This window comes from Ochlerotatus camptorhynchus, unplaced genomic scaffold (assembly GCF_037179485.1).
Source record: "Ochlerotatus camptorhynchus isolate MF236.1 unplaced genomic scaffold, CSIRO-AGI_Acam_v1.1 ptg000150l, whole genome shotgun sequence".
Classification (NCBI taxonomy): domain Eukaryota; kingdom Metazoa; phylum Arthropoda; class Insecta; order Diptera; family Culicidae; genus Ochlerotatus; species Ochlerotatus camptorhynchus.
In genome coordinates, this window is record NW_027040640.1 from 1,947,779 (window position 1) to 1,968,954 (window position 21,176).

Consider the following 21,176-nt stretch of genomic DNA (forward strand, 5'->3'; position numbering starts at 1 on the left):
TCACATCCCCTGATCACATGTTGAACAGCAAAAGAAAAAAGCGACACATGGTAGGTGCGAACAAAATAAAATCGTGACCTTGAAGTCTCTCCAAGCTATGCCAACGCTAGCAAGCGAGCGAGCGAGCGGGAGAAACGAATCGAAAGTGCACCTCGACCAAAACAAGCGAAAAGTGAAACATCCACCAGTCGCTCGCTTGTTTGTATTGGAATTACGTACGGCATGTGCGTTTAGGACTAGACCACACAGCCGCCGCTACACCACAAAGCAGCGAGCGAGGAGAGTCAGACGATGTGCCGCAAAAGAAATTGAATGGAAATAGCATGCTGTAATATCTTAGCACATAATGGTTGCTAATGTTACTACATATACGTATAAGTAGGTAGGTACCTGCCTACTACGAGGCTCGATGGTAGTAGGCTGCGGCGTGAAACACCTCCCGTTTGACTTTGAAGAAAATTAATCAATCTGCCACCATATCATGTTTCGCTTGACTCGATAATTTTCCCATTCACCTCTTCTTGCAATGCTCTTCTCACAGTGGTCCGCACAGTGGGACGGTGTGTGATACAGGGAGGGTAGGGAGATCCCCCCACGACGAGTGAGGACGAACGGTAGCTCGTTGCTTATCGCGTCACATACACGAAAACAGTAGGTGAGATGTGCGAAAATGAGATAATTCAAACAGGTTACCATTCAACTCCGTATATACAACGGCGCCGTGGCTTAGTTGGTTAAAGCGCCTGTCTAGTAAACAGGAGATCGTGAGTTCGAATCTCGCCGGAGCCTATGTGTGGATAGTTTTTTTTTTGGTTATACACCCGGGAGGACCCAATTATGGATCATCTAGTTTTAATAAATAACTTTAAAATCGAAGAAATGACCAAACGTCAAGGTTTCAACGCGTATTGCTTTGATCTGATATGAACTTTTGGTCAACAATACGTTTCAAACCAATTGTTTTGTTGAAAATGGTAAATTTTCTACTTAAAAAAAAAATAATTATGTTAATTTTTCAAAAAATACTGCCAAGAGATAGGAGAAATGGATGAAGATAAGCCATTACTGTGGTTTTGGGTAGTCACGGATAGTCATTGACTACTATGCACTACTCCCAATACATTACTGATTGCACTGATGTTTGGTATTTATATCTTAGTGTAACCCAAGAACCAAATGCGGTGCGGTGCTAGTTTTCACTGCTATGACGACGACTGGATTAAGGGGCTAAGAAGCAGAGGGGTGAAAGTGAAAGTCAATTCTCTTCATCGATTACCTCTTTTGATGACCATGGCTTCACTAACCTATTTCACACTATTGCAACTATGCTCTTCTATCATCCAGAACAACAAACGTATCAATGAATGTGTTTGCCGTCGAGTTATTAACGAAACAGAAAGTCGATGAAGAGAATCGATCAAAATCACTTGCACCCTTGCTTCCAAGTTTGGTTACAAGATTAAAACTCTGGAGAGCATTTTGTGTGGTAGTTGGGGGCGTGTGGTTTTGAATATAGCGATGAGCGTGCAAATTTTTACGCAATTCCATCCTCGAAGATCGGAGGCGAATGCCACTTCGACTTGTTTTGTCTACTAACGACTCTCTGATGACAGTGTTGGGTTAGCAGCAATGCTACATCGACATGTTTCGTCTAGAAACGATTTTCTGACTGTGTTGGGGAAGCAGCATATGTACATAATTGGTGGATCGGTTAGTTATTTCAACGCTTTAGACAATGCTTGACATTTACCACTTTCAAAAGTTTCTTGTTGAAAATTAACAGTGGGAAGCATTGCTATCGATGCGTAGAAATATTTCTTATCAATTGGTGATAAAGTTATTGATATTGGTCCTGTGGCAGCTGAGTTATTAACGTTCAAAATCTTTCAAAATCTCGTTACATGTTCCATTTTCGGTTAGCTACCTACGCCGCTCGGAGTGTACCGCTCATTGTGTGGATCGCTTTCTCGAAGATAAGTAGGAAAAATGTATGCAATGCACATGGGAGAGCCACACACTCTTTGTCGAGTTCTAAGGCACTTTCCTGCCCTGGTGGTGCTAAATGAAAAAAAAATTGTGGCTACATAGCTCAAACGTTACCACGACTGCACTGAAACAAACAGTTCCATTTAGTTTTGATGCATTTATGTTCAAAAAGTACTGAAAATGAGCATATCATTGACTGATCCATAAATGTGGGAAGGTCACTTCTGGTCACAATTATGGTTCAGTTGGATGAATACATCAGTGAAGATTTTCTGAAATTTTCTAATCATGGATCACATACAACACATAATATACTCTATAACCTCCACATATTTCAAAGGGTAGCATCTTTAGACATGTTTTTTAGTAGCAACCAAAAATATCAATTTGCATTGTCCAGATGAAGCACGATTCTAAAATAAATTCTCGATTAATTTTTTAATGGGTTCCATCTCCTTTCATCGATGGATAAATCTATTAGCTTGCTTGAATCGTCTATCATAAGTTCATTGTTTGCATCAATATTTCAATTTCCTGGGTCAGGTAACTGTAGTAAGCGAATGAAGTAGATCGAAATTTTAATCGACAGACGGTGATAGGACCTCTTCAAGCATTAATTGAGAATTATTTTAATTACTCCAAAACACGTTTATCGATTCATGACCCCACGATATACGAATCCGGTATCCATAATTCTATCGAGTTGTTTACTTCCATTTCGAGTGAAAAGTAATGAGCTGTGAGGTTTATCGATTTTCCTTTTTCGACCATATCTTCAAGTTCAGGTTTTTTTTTGGTTAGTGGTGTACCAGTAATTAATTTGACGCAAGGGATTTAATTTTGCTTCGATTGCAGATTCGTGAAGAAGTTTATGACGTGTATCGTATCGTTGTTGATTCCGAGGTTTAATTGTCCAGGTATTGTTGTGTAAGTTTTGGTTGAAGAGTGCCTTGTTTGATGAATTCAAAAGACGGTAGGATTCAAGAAACTAACCTTCCGAACAGTAGTGCGAGTAACTGCCTACAGATTAATCACATCCTGACCCAGTTCTTGCTTATGCAATTCAAGCGTACGATCTTTTGTTGTTCTGTTGAAGCTTTCTTCGACCGTTTCTGCCCTCGATCATCATCATTTATTATGATTAACTGAGCGTAAAGGTGAGAAAAAGGGATGGTGTAAGGTGCATCGCTGGTCCTCCAAAAAGGAAATAAGAGAATGAGTATGATTCGTCTCTTTGGTTGCATGGAAAAGACAGTTGGTGATTCGAACATTTCAAGGTAAACATTAAAAAAGGGCCTCATGAGTTTTACTAAACAAAACTTCTAATGCCATCTTCTCGCAAATCGGTGCTAGCCTACAAAGCACTCTGGAGTCACACATTTAGTCGGGACATCGAGAAAAACTTTATTGAGCATGTAGAACTTCAAGATCATTTTCTCAGGATGTCAACCTGGTTTTGTAATGGCGAACGTTATAGTTTATTTCGCAGTGCTGTGATGAATATTCGATTGATTAAGTGTGAAATTGTGCTCGTGCCGCGTTAGAATTGATCCTACGCGTGCTCCGTAATGATCATTTAGTGGATAAGTAGGTTGCTGCTGCAGCTGGTTCTTGTTCAATTTACTTTTTTGACGTAGGACTACGTCTGTGATTCTATATGGGGGTACACTTTGTGAAAACTGAAAATGGAACATGTAACCAAATTATGAAAGATTTTGAACGTTAATAACTCAGCTGCCCCTAAACCAATTTCAATAATTTTATCACCAATCGATCAGGGCTACGCTTACGCATCGATATCAATGCTTTTGACTGTTTATGTTCAACAAGAAACTATTGAAAAAGTAGTAAATGTCAAGCATTGTAAAAAACCGTCGAAATAATTAACAAATCCACCAATTACGTACATGCAAATGCTGCTTCCCCAGCACAGTCGTCAGAGAGTAGTAAGTAGACGAAAAAAGTCAGAGTGGCATTCGCCTCCAATCATCGGGCACTTGCGAATAGGGAGGATAGAATTGCGTAATATTTTGCACACTCATCGCCATATTCAGAACCACACGCTCCCAACGAACAAACAAAATGCCCTCCATAGTTGTTATCTTGTAACCAAACTTGGAAACAGGGGATACACTCAAAAACTATTTCACATAGCTTTCCAACAAAAGTTGACGACAACCTAAAGAAATTGTTTATGGACTTTGTCGTTCAGTTTTTTCCTGGAATTTTTTGTTAAATAAGCTAGAATTAAATAAAAAAGGTTTTTTCCCATACATTTTTAACCGCTTTACTACCAATCTACAGACAGCCAAAACATTCAAATTTGAAAGAGAAAATTCGCTCTCACGATCTCAATATCTCAACATGCCATGTATTTTGATTACACTCTGTAACTTTTGGTGGGGGGTGGGAGGATTAACATTTGAAGCCCCTCCCATTTTGCATATTCTGCATAAAAATACATGAAAATTCCCTCCCTTTTAACATATTCTGTAAGAAAATACTATTTAACAAAAATTTCTAGGAAAAAACTGAACGATAATGAATGATTTCTTTCGACTTATTTTGACCATAATATGCATCCAAAGCGTTCCATCCACTTTTCCAAATTTCTAACTTACTATCAATGGAACAGCGCCATCAATGAGAAAAAATAGCCTATTTTTGTAGTTCTTTAAAAATTCTACTCTAACTCTTTTCTGAAATGAACTTGGAGGCCCTGAAAAGGGCCGTTTTGTTACTTGGTTGTTGGTGATAATGATGCGTAGACGACAATCATGGCCGTGACTGTTTGCGCTTGGCGTGTTCAGTAGAGTGATGCAAAATTTGAAATTTTCGCTCCACAATACTTAAACGATTCCAAATCTGATCTTGACTAACCTCTCAAAATTTGAACCCATTTGGTAAGAAACTGAGATGGCACAAACCATTTGAAGTTTGTATGAGAATTACTATGGGAAAACCAAGATTTTTGTTCATGTCTATCTAATAATTCACCATATCGGTTTGCTTCAAAAACTTTCAACTGTACTTGTAGAAAATTTTCCCAGCTACAACTTTGCTGAAGATCATTTTTTCATGAAATGCAAGGATCGAAAGTTATCAATGGTTCAATGCGCTGATGTCTTATGATCATGCTCAATCAACTGCTCAGCAGGCAACATTGGTGTTTCTGGGGCGTTGAATAGGACACAAGAATCATGGCTACTATGTCACACTGCAAAATACAGTGTTGCCTACAGAGCAGCTGCTTAATCATGTCATAAGTATATCAATCTCTTAAATAATTAATAACTTTTTCCTGTATCGTTTTACATAGAAACGATCTGCAGCAAAGTTGTAGCTGAGAAAATTTTCTATAAGAATGGCTATCGAACTGTTTCGCAGCTCAATATGGAAAAAGACTAGAAGGCAATGAGCAAAAAGTTTAGATTTCCCATAGTAATTTACATGCAAACTTCAAATGGTTTGTGCGAAGTCTGTTTCTAACCAAATGAGTTGTAACTTTTGGAGGCTAATCAGGACCCGATTTGAAACCATTTAAGCACTGTGGAGCGAAAAAGTCAAATTTTGCATCAGTCTAGTGTTCAGTGACGGCATCACGGATCAAATTTTCTCGGCACACCAGCCACACGAGCCAGACGACGAATGGCAGGCCCTGGATGTTATCACGCAGAACCTTCCGATGACACTTGGCGACTCCTTTACCAAATCCTTGCCACGACCAGTCATGCCTCCTGGTTGTTTGCTGTTGAACCGGTGAATCGCAACTTATGCGCTGTAGTAATAAAATTCTTCTTTATTTTGATTTGTTATGTGGTTTACAGTTGCTAATACAGGGCAAGATGTTAGCCAGAAGGGCTCTGCATCTTTGGTGAACTTTTTGATTTTGTGTTGTACATTTGTGTTTTACTGTGTAATGTTTTTCAATTTTTTTCTTGTGAAGTATGTTGTTTGAATGTTTTAATTTGTTATTCTACCTACTTAACCTAACTTTACCCAACGTGCCAGATCTCTGACGATCTGTTGATCGGATCGCCTACAGCAATCTCTGAACCTTGCGATGGAGTCAGCTCTTCGTAACTCCAGTGTCTGAAGACCAGCCAGGCGGTGGACCACAGAATTTCTAGTCCGCGTGGGACTGTTAAGGATCATCCTAAGGATCTTGTTTTGGATCCTTTGGAGTTTGAGGTGATGGCATTTGGCGCAACTCTCCCAGATTGGCATCCCGTATTCTATTACGGGAAGGATGATTTGTTTGTAGACAGCAAGCTTATTTTTCAGGGACAGGGTAGACTTCCTGTTGATTAGTGGATACAACGGTCTTATCAAGATGTTGCACTTGGTTTTGGTTTTGTCAACGTGCTCCCTGAAAAGAAGCTTGCTGTCTAGTGTTAACCCGAGGTACACGACCTTTTTGTACCATTCCACCACTGAGCTGTTTAAGCAGATCTTATTATTCTCAGACGGAACAAGTCTGGGAGATTTTGAGTGTGGGAAGAAGATGACCTGGGTCTTGCCACGTTCATACGGATCTTCCAGCTGTTGAAATATTCAGACAGGACGTCCAGGCGTCTCTGAAGTTTGGCAGTCAGAGCTCCGATGACCCTACCCTTGTAGACGATGGATGTGTCATCTGCGAACAGAGACAACGATCCTCCATCAGGGAGAGCCGGCATATCGAAGGTGAACAGGTAGAATAGAATGGGGCCAAGGATGCTTCCTTGTGGAACCCCGGCATCGATGTTGAAAGCATCCGATATGATGCTATTTAGAGAGACTCGGAACGTCCTGTCCGATAGATAGTTGTTTATTATCTTCACTAGGAAGATTGGAAGACCGTACTGCTGCAATTTGAACACCAGGCCATCATGCCAGACATTGTCGAACGCTTTTGCAACGTCCAAGAAAGCCATGGCAGATGTTTTCGAAACAGACTAGTCCCGTCTGAGAATGTTTGTCACTCGAGTCAGCTGGTGGACGGTCGAACGACCTTTCCGAAAACCAAACTGTTCCTCGATTAACAAGTTGTTTTCTACGGCAGATGTTAGGAGCCGGTGTTTCGAACAGTTTCGATAACCCTGAGAGAAGGCTGATTGGTCGATAACTTGAAAGAGAGGACGGATCCTTCCCAGGTTTCCGGATGGGTATGACTTTAGCTGACTTCCAACACGAGGGGAAATAGCCAAGTCTGAGGCACTGATTAAAAATCAGTGCCAGATTAGGGAGGGGCTTATTTTTCAAAATCTTTCGGGGACACGTTTTCTCATGTGTAAAATGATTACTAGGGCCAAACGAACAACATATCCAAAAATGAACGTTTTTCATTAAGATTTAGAGGTGGCGCCAGATGCCTAAGTTCAATATATCGAACGAAGCTGATTTTCGAACAAGTCTAGTGCGTCTTTAAGTAAACACGTGATTTCGTTACCCTTACGGACAAAAATTTTGCCCGTTTGACGATATCTTTAACCATTTTCGAGATATACGGCATAGCAGGTTTGGACTTAGGCCTCTGGCGCCACCTCTAAATCTTAACGAAAAACGCTCATTTGTGGATATGTTGTTCGTTTGGCCCTAGTAATCATTTTCCACATGAGAAAACGTGTCCCCGAAAGATTTCGAAAAATAGGCCCCACCCTAGTGCCAGATGGTTGTAGAATCGGGACCTCAAGTGTTTGAGTTCCAGATTCAGGATGTTGTTGAAACCTGGGACCTTCATGTTTTTAGATGACTTGATAAAGGCCAACAGTTCATCAGCCGGATGACACGCTTGGCATATATGACTGACCCGCAGCGACTCACGAAGAGCTACTGATTCCGATCCATAGCATAGCGGTGCAGCTTCTTCCTCTTTTGATGGTTGCTTATGTGGGCTCTGCAGCTCGCTGTTTACAGGCAGCCTTTCGTTGTTACTGGAGAACAATTTTCAACGCCACACGCCGAAAGCACTGCTACTGCTGCTACTAATTTCGACGACCGAACACCACCACACAGTGGTGTGGTCGGTGGGAGCGTGTGGTTCTGAGTATGGCGATGAGTGTGCAAAATATTACGCAATTTCATCCTCCCTATTCGCAAGCGCCCGAGGATCGGAGGCGAATGCCCCTTCGACTTGTATCGTCTGACGACTGTGCTGGGGAAGCAGCATATGCATGTAGGTAATTGGTGGATTTGTTAGTTAATTCGACGCTTTTGGACAATGCTGGACATTTACCAGTTTTTCAATAGTTTCATGTTGAAAATCAACATCCGAAAGCATTGTTATTAATGCGTAGCCATATTTCTAATCGATTGGTGATAAAATTATTGAAATTTGACCAGAGGTAGCTGAGTTATTAACGTTCAAAATCTTTCTTAATTTGTTACATGTTCCATTTTCGGTTTTTGCAAAGTGTACCCCCATATAGAAATCAAAGACGTAGTCTTACGTCAAAAAATGCCGTCAATTGAAAATTTTCTCAAAAATCCCAACACAAAGAACTACTCCAATTACTTTTTAACAAAAAACATGGTAAGGTTGATCCTTGTTGATTGAAAAGGCAAAAGAGGAGCTACACACAATCATAACAAACTTTTTTTCGACAACTATGGCTAAGGTCCCAGAGTGGGACTCTTAGCTAGCTGTATCAAAGTTAAGCACTATTTACTAACGAAAATAATCTTTAATATGCATCAACTCGATATTTCGTGATGTAATCATAAGTTGACTCACTAAAAGCACAGTTAATAATATTTCAACATACCACGGACAAAATCATAGTTTTACACCTATTCAACGTAATCCTCAAATTTTCGAATTGTTTGCATTACATTATATTCAATTAACATAATTTCCGTCATGAATCCAATGCAAACCAATAAGATGAAGAAATAATGCATCTGTAAATAGGCAATAATACGGAATAACAACGCTCTTGATTGGCTTCTGACCGACTTGAAAATACTAGCTAAAAAAATCCTTTGAAAAGCCCCCTGTCGAGCTAATCGAAAAAAGAATACCCACACGTCAAACTCCGTCAAGCATTTAAACAGCGGACGAACACCATCTCATTACGCATTACCGTGACTATTGACAATTCGCCTCTTCGGTCACTCTGTAACTCTTCACTCCTATAATAAAATCCCATAAGCAAACATCAGCCTGTGCGTGAAACTTGGTGAACATTTCCTTACCCTTTCACTCCTATAAAAATCCCATGTGATTCTGTCAATCTTTGCGTGAATAAACGGCGGCTTGCTGGAGGATTGAAGAGATAAGACAAGGTTTGCTAGATTTCATGCTCAGATTGTCAGATGCTTATGGGATTTTACCAGGAGTAAAGAGTTGCAGAGTCGCCGTCAACGTCAAAAATGTTTGCGCTCAAACAGTCAGTTTTAGGTTTTTAGGTATTTCTTACAGAAAGTTGCTTCATATTTTTTGTTCAATCCTTTTATGTTCGTAAAGTTAGAGTGGTCCATAAAATTGGTGAATTAAAGATACAAACTCTTTTTATTATTTGAGGTAGACCAAAGCAGTTTTCTAAACAGTTGTAGAACATTCAATTCAAATCAACTTTGTTGAAGACGTTTTTATCTCTTATTTTATGATTTTTTTAAACAAGCAGTTTAGGGTGGCCACTAAAATCTATTTTTTTTTTATCTTTTCATGCGTTAATTTCTCGTGAAAACATTGTTTTGATTGCATTTAGAACTTTTGATGACGCATATTTTTGCTCAAGCAACTACCCAAGTAACCAACAAGCCCGCTAATTCGCCTTTTTTGCAATATAAGGCTGATACACGGATAAGATAAGGCATGCTAAGCTTTATATTAGCCGCATATTAGCCTTATATTGTAAAAAGGTGAATTAGCGGGCTTGTTGGTTACTCTGGTAGGTTACAATCTTTTTTTTATTAGAAATTTGAAGGCTATATTCTTCGAAAAAATGGCTCTTTTCAATTGTCAATATCTCAAAATGGAGCAAACCGATTTTCAAACATTTAATTTCATTGGAAACATTTTTTTTTTTTTCATTTTTGGTTTTCAGAGAGAGCATTTAATTTAATTAAAAAAAATATTTTTCAGCAAAAACTAGCCATAATTTTTCAAATGAAAGAGATAACAACTTAGCAAAAATATGCGTCATAAAAAGTTCAAAAAGTGTCTAGTTTAAAAAATTTACGACAAATAACCGATTGTCTAGGGGCCACCCTAACCTGCTTGTTTAAAAAATCATAACTCATGAACCATAAGAGATAGATATATGGTGCGTGTGTGTATGTGTGTGCGTATTGGTGTGCTTTGAAAAAGACATTGTAAAGCTTGCTACAGTATACACCGCAGATTATATAACTTAAAAACGGATATTTTCCAAAGAACACTTTACTTGTTATTCCTTATTTAAAAATCTTTCGCAAAAAATCACAAAACACATTAAAGTCTATCTGAAAGCTTTTCTAGGTATCTTTTGGTTACTAAAGAATAGTGGGCGGATGTGTCCATCATATGTTTTGCTTAATCTAAATGTGAAAAAAGTATAGTTTTGCCATTTTTCTATTAGAAACTGTCACTAAAAACAGTGCAAACATTCTTTTTTACCATCCATTTGACGTGAAATAAGCCGAGGAACATTTCTTCTGAACCAAGTTGTAAACACATTATTTTTTGCTATATTTGAGCAAAACAGTAACAAGAAACATTACGATTTTTTTTAAATGTGATATCGCTACACTACAACAACCATAAAAAAATGTAATCAACAGAACTGCACAAATCATTCAATTTAAGATACTCTTAACATGTTAAAATGATAAAAAATATCAACTTTAATTTTTAAGGTTTTGTCCAGCCAGGAACCACTGTGCAGTGGTCCAGAATGCAGATTTAGGTGGAATGATATGTTTTGAGCCTGAATTGAAATTTTAGACTAAAAGTCTCTTCTACAAAGTTGTTCCTTATAGTTAGGCCCTCATTTTTATGACAATGAATTGTAGGGTGGTTCCTATTATCATTAAAATCATATATTTTTAGTATGAAAACGTCAATAAATATTGATCGGCGAAAGATATTGACAAGCTCTGTGCAGCAAAAAATTGCACCTTCATAAGATCTAAAAGTTATTTGAAGACACCTTTGCTGAGAAATTCGAAATAAGAAAACTAGAGCACAACAACTGTTTTTTTTAGAGCCAGCCTAACTCAAATAGCTTAAAATCGGCTAATTTAAGAGATACATAAAAGTTGTCTTGTACAAAGTTGCTTGAAATCAGCTATAACTTTGCCCAAGAATGTATACCTTAATTTATTCAAACAAAAAAGTTAGATTTTTGATTTTAATGATAATAGGAACCACCCTAGAATTCATTGTCATAAAATGAGGGCCTAACTATAAGGAACAACTTTGTAGAAGAGACTTTTAGTCCAAAGTTTCAATTTAAGGCTCAAAACATATCATTCCACCTAAATCTGCATTCTGAATCACTGTGCACTGAGACAAAACAGAAAAGGGGTCAGATTTGAGTCAGCTTTTTGCATGAAGTTCCACATATGTTATGCGGTACAGTGCTGAGATTTGCACCCTTGCCCTGAGTACTCAAGTTTGGCTTGCACACATGATAGATTAAGGCAAGAAATAAAGATAAGGACCATTTTATCAAGAACACCAGCAACATGTTCTGATGTGGCCACTGGATTCTGGATACTCAATATGTCTACCAGTTATCATGTTTTCAAAGCCCCTTTGATTTTAACACCAATATCACAGAACTCAGAAGCTCTGCCTTTGACTTATCGAGTTATAGAATCAAACACTACATTGAACATCGATCCTTTAACGGCGCCGGTGGTGTAGTGGTAAGCGTGATTACCTCTCACCCCAGCAGGCCTGGGTTCAATCCCAGTCGGCGCCGCCGGGATGTTCTGAGGCATAACATCTCTGATCAGGGAAGTAAAGCCGTTGGTCCCCGGTTCATGAGTTGATGGGTCGATAGGTAGGGTCCAGGTGTGGGAGCTGCATTCCTTGGCACGTCGGTAGCATTGGTGCTCAGCACGGAAAACAAGATCGACGGAAAAAACAAACCAAAGGAAAAAAAAAAAACATCGATCCTTTAGGCATCGACTTGTGAAAATATCGACTTATGGAGAGTACGATACATGTAAAAATCAAGGGACCACCGAATCCATCCAGTTATAGAAAATATAGATTTATAGAGTATCGAGTTGTGGAGAGTTGACTGTGTTAATGATTACAAACAAATAGCGTAATTTGCTGAAAATGATCTAATTTATAGTAATTTGAAACTAGGATCATTAATATACCATCAATACTAAAATCCGTTCACGACGAAACAAGTTTAAACAATTTGGATACTTTTACCATCTGAGATAGTTTTTAGTGCAGTAAATTGATTACAAAATTTGTTATTTTGAACAATTGGATTCTTTAAAAGTATTGAGAAAAATGCATTAAAAATAGAACTGGAATCCAAAAATTCAAAAACCATTTTAAATAAGTGCGATTATATTGACAAATAATCACCATCATAGCGCCCCTCGGTGCAGGGTTACTTCCACTCACTTGCTATAAATTTTTTTTTTCGGAATTATGAAATCATTAAATAGTATAATGCTAATATTGTCAATATTGCTTTTAGTGCGTCAAAATCAGTGATTTTACGACTCGTGAGCGCGCACTCTGAGTGAACGCTCACGAATCATAAGATCGCTTATTGTGACGCTCTGAAAGCGAAACTGACAGGTTTTATGAGTCAAACACATACCTTACACCCTCTTCTTGTTACTTACTAGTACAACATATCATTATAACATCTTAACGTCTATAACATTTATAGCAAGTGAGTAGAAGCAACCCTGCTCGGTGGGACTTTGCATGGGAGGGAGCTGTCAATTTGTTAGTTTAAGGCCTGTACTCGAAAAAAAAAATGCACCAGACAAAAGTGTTCGCCAAAAATTTATTTTAAATTGGATTTTCTTAAAACTTTCAGGGAATGAACTAATACATATGGATTTTGTTTCGGCATAATTACTTTATTCAATTTCCTTTCCATCGCTAAAAGCCCGCACCTTTCCCTTAAGACCCTTCATTACATTTTGTGCAATGGTGGAGCCGACCTTTTTGGTCACTTTCATCCATTCTTTCTTCAACTCCAGCTCGTTCTTAAACACCTTGGATGATTTTTGAACTTTGGCCTTCATTATGGCCCAAAATCTTTCCACCGGACGAATCTCTGGTGAATTTGGGGGTTGGCGGTTTTTGGTACAAAAACAACGTTATTGTCTCTGTACCAATCTCACGTCGATCGCGCGTAATAGCATGATGCCAGGTCCGGCCAAAATAATGACGCTTCTGGAGGCACTCGGTGCGGTAAATTTCGCTGTTGATGGTACCCATTGTGATGTACGGTTTACTCAGTTTACCGCATTGGCATATGACCTGCCAGAGCAAGTATTTTTTGGCGAATTTGTCCACTTTCTTCTTCTATATGTCTTCCGGAACATCAAACCGTGATTTGGCAACGTAGAACTCCAGCCCCGGTATCTGCTTTGCGTCTGCCTTGATGTAGGTTTCGTCATCGATAACCACACACATCGGTTTCGTTAACCACTCTCGATACAGCTTCCTTGCGCGGGATTTGGCCACCGTGTTTTGTTGATCACGCAGGTTCGGTGCCTTCCGGACCTTTAATACACGAAGCCCAGCTCGTTTTATGGTTTGCTGAACGAACCAGGCGGAACACTTTGCCTTCAGAGCCGCGTCGCGAATCGAAAGGTTCGGATTACGCTTGAAATAATCCAACACCTTCCGGGCCTTCACAGGGTCAGCTGTCTTCGATTTTCTTCCACTTCCAGTCCGCCGCTCGGTCGTCTGGGACTCCTTAACCGATTTTACCACCCAAGACACAGTTGTATGGGTGATTCCCAGCTGTCTTCCGATCCATCTCATGGTCACAGTCGGATTTTCCATGACGGCGCGCAATATTCTCCGGCGATTTTCTTCTTGTTTCGATGACATCTCCATAACCACTGAACCGATTGTTATGAAATTTTGCACATGTAAACAATTCACTCCAAACTAGTTATACCCATATTTTCATCAATTTTTACCCACGGATAAAAATGGTGCATTTTTTTTAGTACAAGCTTTAATCTCTATGTTGGCTATAAAAATGCTCGCCACACACTAAACTGAATAAATAAGCATTTTTGTACTTAAAAAGTGCTCTATGTGTTTTATTCAGTTTTTATTTCTCGTACAAAAATACGAAGTCAAAACTTAGGAAGCATTTTGCTGTTTAAAAGATAAATATCCCATTCAAGGTCCACGAAAAAAGTAACAAATGAAAAATATCGAACATAGGCTTGTGGGTAAGGCTAGAAAAAGGGGAAATCTATTATTTAAAAAAAAAAAAAATCAGTAACGATCAGACCGAACATATGTTATTATTTAGTCTTATCATACATGTTCCTTCAAAAAAGTCGAAAAGCTGTTCATAATCATAACAAGATGCACACACTTTAAAATAATTTTTATTTTATGTTAAATTTCAGGTATTTGGTAAAAATGTGTAAATGTAAAAATGTGTAAAAATATGTATTAAGTTTCAAATATCTGTATAATATCTGTAGTCTGTATTGGGTCTGTACGAGACTACAAAAATCTGTATAAAAACAGACATATCTGTATATCTGGCACCGCTGGTACGTAACCTACACGGTTAGGAAAAAGAACCCAATATTAAGTTCTTTTCACTCATCTCGGCACTATAGTTCAGGAACCCAAAAGTATGTAGGTAAAGCGGGCAGTGTTCGGAAAATCATTCTCAAATCTCATTCATTGAGCCTCCCTGCGAGAATAAATTCGCGTGCGAATGCGGCAAACAAAATTCACGCTTGAGATTCTCATGCATATTCACGCACTCACACTCACAACGCCGAAAAATCATTCCAGCTTTAAACTCATAAAAACCACTCAGACGTCAATTGATATCATGCCTATGCATGTTGTGTTAGTTTTCCAACCCCTGATACACAAACAATAGTAATAACAACGAATAACGCCAAAATATAAAGCAATGAATTTTTGAACCTGAAAACTCATCGGCGATTTTGGCGACGTTGAATTTTGCAAGGTAAAACTCATAGGCGCATAAACTCATGCATGAGATTTGAGTTTTTGAAATTTTCCGAACACTGAAAGCGGGTCAAAGTAATTTTCAGTTACTGGTTTGCAGTTCGTATGGAATTTTCCACTGGCTTTATAACCAAAAGTAAGTTAGTTGTACCCAACAGTAGGTAAATATGATTATACTCAACGTTGGGTTCTCACACTTTACTACCCCTGTAGGGTGATTTTGCTCCTCCGTTTTTGACAACATTAGTAGGAGAAAAGGAGACAAACTAGTCAAAAGAAGGTAAAAGTGAACTGGCCGATGGGTACTTTTTTCTTACCGTGTATAGCTCAAACCGTAGTATGCTGTGTATAAAAGAAAATGATTTACTTAGTTTGACAGTTGCACCATGACGAAGTGGCAGCGTATTCGTGATTTGTCCCACGCGCAAATGTCGCAAAAAGACATTTCAATCGCCGTGGGAGTGTCCCGGTGGTCCGTCAAAAGGATTTTAGACCGAGAAAAGAAAGGAGAACTATCCGCGAAGGTGGCCACAGGTCGTCCGAGGTCAGCTCGGGTTCCGAGGTTTATCGCAACTATCAAAAGGAAGATTCGGGTGAATCCAGTGTTCAATAAGGAAATTTGCAAAAGGAACACGGGATCAGTGACTGTACGGCACGGAAGATCGTAAAGGAAGATTGCGGGGCGAAGTCCAGGGCACGGAAAAAAACTCACATGATTACCAACCGCATCCGGGAGCTACGAGTCGAACGATGCAAGTAAAACTTCGTTAAGCGAAAAAATCCGGTAATCCTGTTCACCGACGAGAGCATGTTTACCGTCGATCCCGTATCAAATTCCAGAACCGAGTGGTATATTAGTTCTCTTCCGGTAAAAGACGTGGCCGACGAGCACCTGAACGTGAATCTGACCAAGCATCCTGCTAGCGTAATGGTGTTTGGATTGGTGGCTTCCGATGGCAAAAAAATGGACCCGGTGTTCATTCCAGAAGGCGACAAGGTCAACACGGAGGTCTACATCGGGATTTTAAGTAAGTATGTTCTTCCGTGGATCAAAGGACAGTACGGTCCGAAGTCAAATGTTGTATTTCAACAAGATGGGGCTCCGTGCCACACCTCGGACCGCACTCAGAAGTGGTTGCAGGAACATCTTCCGTTCTGGGCGAAGGATATGTGGTCGCCATCCAGCCCCGGTCTTAATCCGCTGAATTACTCAATATGGCACGTCATGAAGGCCAAGGCCAAGACGTACCTGGAAAGAAATGGATCCAGACTACATTATTAGAACCAGAAGCAAATAGAAACTCGATCGATGATTAACATAGTTTAAGACTCTGAGAAACACCCCCCCTTTGAATAAATAAAAAAAAAACTCGAAAACGAAATTTTTGAGAATTTTTTTAATTTCGACATTGCTCAATGGTACAAACATTATCACGCATACGGTGCTTGAAGGCTCCAACACACTACTAGGTGAATTGAGTGAAAGTTTTTCAGAACTTAATATAAAAAATATACCGTACTTTTTCTAAAGAACGAGCCCCTACTTACAGGAAGCACAGCTCGACAAAACTGTAAACTCATGTTGGTTCTACCGCTCAGCACGCCTAAGTAGAATAACTTTTGCCTTTTATTTTCTACCTAGAAAAAGAAATACATATGTATGACTCATCAGAATTTCACACAAAACTGCATTGGAGAAAACATTCTTAATTGTCCGTTATTCCTTATGCTTTCTCCTGCACAACTAATTCATTGAAGGCTGGAAGAAGTTGGTCTACGAGAATACTCTACTTAAATTTTCGATTGAAAGGGGTGTCGCATAGCCTAAATTCTCAACCACAATCCATTATGCCTTGGTGGAGGTAAGTCCAGTCGTGGACTTTTTCGGGTTTATCGACTTTCTAGGGCATATCACGTTAGGCTAACAAAGTCGGAAAAGTCTAAAAAGACACAAGTTGAAAATAGTCGTAAAATTCCAGTTCAAAAGTAATAGTCTTGAAGGTCCTTAAACATGTTGATCAATATTTATGACGAACCAATTCAAATAATTTTATGACGCCTCCAAAACCTCAACATCCGAACACGATTTTGCAATTAATCCAACTCACTGACACCACTAAATCTTTCACCGTGTCCTCCCGAAAGAAAAGATTGTCATAATCTCCCACAACATTTTTGTTTAATCTTTTCTTTAGCATCCTTCACGAGACATAGCGAGCGAACGAATGAAGAAGAAAAAACGATTCAATCTTCAAATTTTCGCCTCACTCGTCAGTCAACGGTGACGCGATTGATCGCTATCCGTCGCCCGCAATCCCGAGTTTTTTTTTTTGTGAAGACTTTTTCAGCATCGCATCCCCTCCTCCCTCCTTTCCCACTGACGGTCCAACTCCCGGGTACCCATTATTGGATCGACGGACAGACAGACAGAGTGCCAAAACTGCAAGACATGCACTTTGATTTGATTTTGATTTATTTCGAGTCGTTTGTTAGCTATGGAGTTTTTTCTCCCAGGCAGGCAATCTTTTCTCCTCCGCACACATTTGACGAACCACTCGTCCGACGACGACGACGACGACGGCGGGAATCAAAAAAATTGTTTCGTTCCTCTTTGGTGATCCCTTGCTCTCTCTAGCAAAAAAAAAAGAACACGAATTTTGATGAATCGAGTTTCGATCCGGTACCGGCAGGCAGTCAGGCAGGGCAGGAGTCTGTCGAGTCGTTGGGAAAGAGAATGCCCCGGCAGCTCATGCCCGACGGACGGGAAGGTGCGACGAAAGAAGAAGTCAAGTGTTGCGTGGCCTTGAAAATTTAAGGTGCACTTTTATTGGGATGATGCAAGATTGGTGTTTGTACAATTAACAATCGAGTCGTCGGGGCTTAGGTGGAAGTTGGGGTTTTTATTGCGAACAGATATATTGGTGTCTGCGTTTGAATTCAAATTACACAACTTCACCACTGCCTTATATTCGAATTTGTCCATCTCGATGGAAATCCTTGCTATTTCGATCACTTCTAAATGAACATTACAAAAGATTCATTCTGCATTGATCAATTCTCTTCATCGACTTTCTCTGTCGTATATAGCTCAGCTGCTAAAGCATTCCCTGCTGTGTTTGACGTTTTGGATGCTAGATGTTAGAACCTCCAGTATCCTACTCGGTGGCAAACATAGCACGAAATCTGATTGCATAGCCGTGGTTATCAAAAGAGAAAGTTGATTAAGTTTATCTAGACTTGTTTCATATCTTTTTATAAAACTGATCGCCGCAGATCGATTACCTTAAGGCGTTAAGGTCTTTCGTACATTTAAGTCTTTGCGCATCACCTCTCGGCAGGGTTGCTTCCACTCACTTGCTATAAAAAAATGTTTTTCGGAATTATGAAATCATTAGCTGTTATTATGATATTTTCTACTTGCAAGTTAAAAGAAGAGGATGTAACGTATGTGTTTGACACATGAAAGTTGTCAATTTCGCTTTCAGAGTGTCACAATCAGTGATTTTATGATTTGTGAGCGTTCACTCAGAGTGAGCGCTCGCGAGTCCCAAATCGCTGATTGTGACTATCTGAAAGTGAATTTAACAGGTTTTATGTATTATGTTATAATTTGCCGAACCTCTTAACGAAATCCCTTTATGAAGAGCTTTGAGTGTGTTGGTTTATTTCCTTTAAATTCCGTTATAATTTCTTTTCTTTTGACAGATACGCGTATTTCGTCTACTACTTGCAGACTTCATCAGTGCAAAGTACTCATACAAAGGGGCACAATTTGACAACGGATAACATTAATATCCTGCGATTTGCCTTGGAAACTAGACGTAGCTGAAAGTTTAAAAATATTTAAACATTATCCATCAACATTGCTTAATAGAGATCAAGGAAATGGATACTCGAGACTCTTTAGCATACTACTAAAACCACACATCGTAGCATGCATCTACCTGTTGAATTAAGGTACCTGTTTAGGTAAATTGTGACATGGCAGTGGATACCTGCTGATTTTTAATACCTTTTGATTAGTATATATCTCGTAGATAAAAGATGGATTCTTCAGTGGTGTTGAGTACTTGGCACTGATGAAGTCTGAAAGTTTTTTTTTTGTTTATTAATTTATTTCATAAGGCTCAACCGAATAAACTTTACAGAGCCGAGGATTCTTGTTAACTATACAATACATTTTAAAACTATAGTCAAAAGGTACAACACAATAAACACTTTATCTTCCGCTATCCAAAAAGCCTCCTCCATCAGAACGGGATCCGCTTCCATTAGTTTCATTGTATGGCAAATTGTTGTACGCCAACGAGGGTCAGAGCGCGTCCATTGCAGCAATGGACGCAAAATGTGGTCAGCACTCACACACTCATCACGAAACGGTTGCTTTCCAAAGTCGACGACGCATCGACCGAAAGAACTGCTGACGAAGAACAATGAGGAGGACCACACAATGGTTGCTGCCGAGAAAACAGACGATCGCGTAGCACACATCGAGAGTGGCCTGCTTTTGTCGACAGCTGAGTGAACACTGAAGTCTGCAAGTAGTAGACGAAATACGCGTATCTGTCAAAAGGTTTTATGTGTAAAACACTTCAACCTGTTCTTGTATCTAGCAAGTACAAAATATCATTATAATATCTAATGATTTCAAAATTCAGAAAGTCATTTTTGTAGAGCAAACTAGCTGACCCGTCGAACTTCGTCCCACCCAAAATTTGATTATTGTGTTAAACAATTTCGAGCATTCACGATTTCACCCTTAATTAATCTCTTTGAATGGAATATTCGCGATTGATTTAGATGATACTACTCTTACTTCAATTATTAATTAAATGAAACACTTTTCGAATTGGATTGAATTCAAAATCATTTATTTACACGGAATGTTAAGCGTCTTATGGAATCATTTAGCAGGTAAATTCAATGCTTTATGGTACAATACATTCTTCGTTTTGTTATCCGACGCATAAATAAACAAAGATTAAGGCTTTCCAACACGTGAACATGCCTCATATAATTGGCCATGTGAAAAGCAAGGGTATTCGAGGTTGATTCCACACACTTCCAAAGATTGGCCTTGTGATTTATTGATTGTCATGGCGAATGCAAGGCGAACCGGAAATTGAATGCGTTTGAACTCGCGTAGAAGTTCATTGAGCTGACCTTCTTGTTTGTCTCTTCACCTGAAATACAATACAGTTTCTTAATATTGAAACTTGGAAAACATTTGAATAACAATGTAACTAACCTGTCAATGGCTGATATCCATCCTCTCCATGGCAGAACATGAGTGGATATTGCAATACGTCGTATGAGCGATGTGTCACATAAACACGTTGGAATTGGCCATCATTACGCCGCTTCAGAATAATGTCACGGGATTCAACGTTTTCACCAACGATAACGACAGCAGTTTCATGAATTGTGGGGATATTGAATTGACGTTCGTGACTTCCAGTAGGACGCTTATCCGCTCTGATAATGATTTTGTTGTCGCCAGAAGACATACTTCCCAATGCTGTCTTGAATAACCGAAGTCCTTGCAATTCTCCAATGATCTGACGTTTCATAGCACGATTAGTCGCACAGCGTTGATCAATTTCTTGATCACAATTGCCAACAAAATATATTTGAAACATTTGTGTTCTTAATTTGCTGGCGGCAACAATGATCCGGTTTGTTGGTGAATTTACCCTTGAATCTGTATAGTTGAAGGCAAGTATAAAACGGGTGAGTAAATCCAAGTATTCGCTTATTTGATAGGAAATTACCCTAACAGTCGGATTAAATCCACTTTCTTCAACAATATTCGCACCGAATGACGTAATTTGAAAGCAACTGTTGTATTTGTGAGCATTTTTCAAGAAATGCATTAACTCTGGTAAATCGCTGTAAAGCCCAATGGTTCTGGTGGTTGAGTCAATGGTGGTAGTTTGACTTTGCCACCTTCACAACACAATCCTGGCGTCTCCGAATGAAACTTTACCGGATTGCAATATATGCATATCACATCCATGGGCCCAATCGTAACACAGGGCAGCTCGCTGTAGTCAATCGT

At 39.3% G+C, this 21,176-nt stretch overlaps 1 non-coding gene across 1 annotated transcript; it reads left to right on the forward strand.

Annotated features, from left to right (window-relative positions):
- The first annotated feature begins 715 nt into the window (after nucleotides 1–715).
- Nucleotides 716–789, forward strand: TRNAT-AGU (transfer RNA threonine (anticodon AGU)). Its single transcript has one exon. It is a non-coding gene; the product is annotated as a tRNA-Thr (tRNA).
- The last annotated feature ends 20,387 nt before the right edge of the window (nucleotides 790–21,176 follow it).